At 34.4% G+C, this 5,248-nt stretch overlaps 1 pseudogene; it reads right to left on the reverse strand.

Moving 5' to 3' along the window:
• Positions 1-323: 323 nt before the first annotated feature.
• On the reverse strand, positions 324-4,458 carry LOC130948946 (ABC transporter C family member 8-like; annotated as a pseudogene).
• Positions 4,459-5,248: the final 790 nt, after the last annotated feature.

The following is a 5,248-nucleotide window of genomic DNA, read 5'->3' on the forward strand; positions in this document are numbered from 1 at the left end:
AGAAAAATTACTCAACCAACAGAAGGGTAGAAATGATAATGAAACTTAATATTCGTGTATACAGATGACTTATTAAAAAAATTAGAGTCTACATCTGTTTACCGTGTAAACATTCATATATACTTTTGTCTATTCTTCCATTTTTAAAATATATGTATTATATATCAAGGTGTGGGTGTACTTTACCCTACCTACCCACAGCGAATTGGTTCAGGTTGGGTACTCGCGAATAGAGAATATATTGTCAGCCTTAATGCATAGAGGTAGTCCAAAGCGTCTGCTTTTCACTCTTTGAAACACTCTCCCACCCATTTCTTTCACTCTCACTCTTGCCTCACTCTCCATAACACTCTCAACCCATTCAGCAGCGAGAAAGAACAAGGTGTCACCATTAAGCCTAAAGGATCCAAGTTTGTTCTAATGCTACCCCTGAAAAAAGGTTGCTTCTTGAGGGATAATACTAAGCTTCATTCTCAAATCCTTCAACCCCAATGAGCATATGTCAATCTCATCAATAATAATGCTACCTCTTGAAGGCTGAACCAATTGAAACACAGCACTTATAAGTGTTGTTTTTCCACTTCCTGTCCTTACTACAACTCCCACTCTACTCCCTTCTTTGAATGTGCAAGTGATTCCTTTCAGGACTATTGGTGCATTCCGACGATATCTAATCTGAAATCAATGTCGAAAACAAGCTATTAGAATTGAATTTTTGATAGTATCAGTGTAAATGAATTAGTGAATAAGTTCATTCGATATACATATGATATATTTTTGGATTAGTTTTTTTACCTCTAAGGAATGAAGAAAGTGAATAAGTTCATTCCACAATAGCAGGAGGCTCAGCTGATGGTATGTGAATGAATTGTTTGATTCTTTCAAAGAGATAACATAGTTTGATAAGTTGCAAAACCATCTTGTCCAAAATATTTGTGCTTGTGTCAATGTGAATGCATAAGAAAGTGAAAGTCCCAAAAGCCCTGCACATACCATCCAACATTATCAATCCAGTATTAGCTTGTTAGTTACTCTCTTTGATCAACGAAAACTACCGAATTGATAAACCATGATAACTGTTTTATTTATTATGTAACATTAGTATTACCTGGGAACACATAATCCATAGGAACTAGAATCAGTAACAAGGCTGCAGTGAAGACTGTCAAATTTTGAAGTGTTTCAATCCTTAGAGTCAACCATTCCATGGTCACATTAGAATGCATCTGTGTCCACAAGTTTTAGGTAGTTCTTGACAAATCCATCCACCATGTTGAATGCTCTAACAGTAACCACTCCAAGTGATGTCTCAACTGCAAAATTCATCACTGATGCTTTGGTTGTTCCATTGATCCTTATTATTTCTCTTGTAGAGGCTTGATAATATCCCTTCATATTAAAAATAATTAAAAAATAGTAATAATAAAATAAAGAGTATATACCCATTTTGGTCTTCAAAGAATTTTAGACTAGACATTTTAACAATTAATTCCGTCAGTCACTTAGGTCTTTGACTCCGTCAATTCTAACGGAAGACAAAATGGACCCTGAAATCTCTAACATAGGACAAAATGATCCCTACAACTCTAACAAGGGACAAAATGATCCCTTAACTCCTTTATTTGAAAACGACATTGTTCTTCTCCAATCATATCTCGCATAACCCTAACATTCATACTCTCCTTCTTCACCTTCACATTCTTCTTTTCCATCTTTTCCTTCCTTCTCTTTAGCTCCAAGATTAAGCCATAGTGTAATTGTCACACGTGTCGCACCTACCGCAACATGTCATGGACCACACACTTTCTAAATCTTTGTGACTAATACATCTACCTCCTTTGCACTTCACCCACCAAAAGCATCAACTTCCACATCTTCGATAACATCACCTCCAACCCCGACAACGTCCATGACACCCTCAAGACCAAGTTTCACAACTACTCCAAGGGCACGCCTTTCTCCACTCTACGGTAAGCAATATAGATTATTGGACATTCGGATGTCATGAGAAGATTCTCCTTCGATAGCATATGCAAATTCTCATTCGAAACAGATACTGAGTACTTCATTCCTTCTTTTTCGGAGTCCAAATTGGCAGATAGCTTCGACCTTTCATCTAAGCTATCAGTACAACAAACAATGTCGCCGTTGCCGCTCATATGAAAACTGAAGCGGTTACTGAACATTGATTCGGAGAAGAAGCTGAAGGGAGCGATCGGAGTGGTGGACAATGTGGTCATGGAGATGATAGGGCAGAGGAGGAGGGAGATGACAACGACGATGATGGGTCTTAACAAATCAGACTTGCTGTCTAGATTTATGTGATCCATCGAAGACGACAACTAGTTGAGAGACATAGGCATTAGTTTTCTGAGCATGAATTGGTTGAGAACAAGTTGAGGATTTTTTTGTAAACATTAAATTTATAGAGTGTGCATTGTGCAGTTTGAAGTTGCAGTGTTAGACTGTTAGTGTTATGCGAGATATAATGGAAATTGGAGAGAACAGTGTCGTTTCCGAACAGAGGAGATCAGGGACCATTTTGTCCCCTATTAGAGTTGTCAGAGACTATTTTGTCCTCCGTTAGAATTAACAGAATAAATGACCTAAGTGACTGACGGAATTAATTGTTAGAGACCAATCGAATAATTAATTTTAGTTGGGAACTAAAATGTCCAGTCTAAAATTCTTTAAGGACCAAAATGAGTATATACTCTGAAATAAAATAACATGGAGTCCAATGCAAATTTCACAGTAAAAGTGGACAAATCTGAACGTATTTTGATGCTAGCGTAGCAGGAATTGCAACTATTAGAACTTGCCATGTGATTGAAGCCATTATAGCAATTATCACGACAATTTCAATAGCTACAGATGCTGCAAAAGTGATGGAATAAGGTATATCAAGGTCCAGAATACTCAAATCTGATGAAGCCTGCAAGTAAGGAGGTTATATTTTATGAGTTAGAATAATGATTAATTAACTCATAAAGAGTAAAGAATAACATTCATATTATAGTACTCCCTCCATCTAATAATAACTATTCAGATATGTTGATTTTTTTATGGACCAATTTTGTCAATCCGATAGTTATTTTTGAACGGATGGAGTAGTTTATTTCCAATATAAAAAAGCCTTACTCGGATTAAAATCCTTCCTAGTTCCTACAGAGGTTGAATCAAAGAACAACATAGAAGCATTGAAGATAGCCTTATTGAAACTAGAGAAGAAGGCTGATGAAGCTTTTAATCCAAGAAGTGCAAATACCAAAAACCTCATATACGCAAAAAAGGCACTGCTAAATGAGACCAATGCATAAACTCCAATCAAAACAGCACTAGTCACTTTTGGCATCTCAACTACATTGAAAGGATCATCAAAGAGATAAATGTCAGCATCATTTTACACTGCTCTAGCTAGTTGAATCCTTTGCTTTTGTCCTCCACTCATGTTGATCCCTCTCTGACCGATTTCTGTCAGATCCCCATGGCTTAAATCATTGATGTCCTTATCCAAGGCACAGGCCTTAATGGTATTCTGATATCTTTTCTTGTCTATTGGCTTGCCAAAGAGTATGTTATCTCTAACTGTCCCACTTTGGATCCAAGAAATTTGATACATGTGCTATGGTGTCATATACATTAACCTGTTTTGCATTATCATAAAATGACATTTAAGAATAAGAAAAAATGTGTAAGATACTTTAATGATAAGATACACAATCAAAATAGTCCAAAAATTTCTGGTATGCTCGAAGTTATAAATATGAATTTGGCATGATAATAGACGAACAAGAACTTGTGGTGTTCAATAACACATTTCCTTAAATCTTTGGGAATCTCTCCAAGTATTGCATGTAAGAGAGATGATTTTTCACCCCCAACTGGCCCACAACTGCTACTTTATGCCCCCATTTCACTTCCAAATTCACATCAGCTAAAGTTGGAGACACTGATCCCTGATCCCAAGTAAAGTTTCCATCTTCAATTAAAGTTTCTACCTTCAATTTCTAGTTCCTACTTTCTAGCACAAGAAGATTAGAAGAGAAAGTTTTTAGAGATGATTATTTTTCTATATTTATTTTTTTTTATTAACAATGGGGCTTAAAGTCCAAAAAAAAACAAACTAAAAGACAACGGTTTTTAAAAATGAGATGCTCATAAAATTAGTATGAGGACGAAAAAAGATACAAAAAAATAAATTTAAGAATACATAACAGGAAAAAAGTAAACTATGACCATAATTAACCATTTCATCTGCATAAAAATTTGCTTTTCAAAACTGATGAAGTATTTTCCAGTTAATTAGTCTGCTGCACCTTTTTATAATTATCAAAATTTGAGCTCGAAAAAAATGTAAATTAATATCATCATAAAAAAAACCTTAACTGTAACAACTGAATCCATCTCCACAACCAGATGATTATACTCCAGATTTACAGCAAAATTCACATCCATCCAAATTATCCAAAATTTTGCCGAAATAATCAAAGTAAAAATTAAGTTTGCATTAAAATCAGTTAAAAATCTTTCCTCCATTTCTCTAATAATTCCTCTGCATGCTACCTTTTCATTCTTAATAACTTATAAAAGAAGTTTTGTGTTTGTGGATGATGCAAGTTTTGCTGCGTGTAATTTGCATTAACGGATTATGGAAGGGCATATATACGATCAGAAAATAAGCATGGTTCATGGGTTAGATTAGGGGTGTTTAAATTCAATCCGATCTAAATTAAATCGCTCATCCAATCCAATCCAAATTAAAATCGATTACAACCATATTAATTCGAATTTGATTGAATTCTATTTTTGAGTTTTGTTAAGTAGATAATAACTTTTATAAACAATGTGAACAATAAGCTCTAGAATTTACCCAATAAAGTAAAAAAATACTCCACCCCAAATTACTTTTTGAATCTCAGCATTAAAATAACTATCTGCACACCTAGTGAATTAAACATCTAGCCATTATTAACTGTGCATGAGTAAATCGAATAAAAAGAAATAATCATTCAATTAAAAATAATGAACATAATCATCTGGATAGCTATTGAATTGAACATCCGACATATCCATTATTCACATTGTTTAATATTCTTATTGTCTACCTATACTTTTCCTCTATTTTTTTTCAAACTGCTGGATCAGATCGGATCGAATTTCGGATCTACTTTTTATAACTGATCAAATCCAATTCAAATCGCATAATGTGCTATAATATTATTATATTTACAATTGTACTTATAAC

This window comes from Arachis stenosperma, chromosome 9 (genome assembly GCF_014773155.1).
Source record: "Arachis stenosperma cultivar V10309 chromosome 9, arast.V10309.gnm1.PFL2, whole genome shotgun sequence".
NCBI classification, from domain to species: domain Eukaryota; kingdom Viridiplantae; phylum Streptophyta; class Magnoliopsida; order Fabales; family Fabaceae; genus Arachis; species Arachis stenosperma.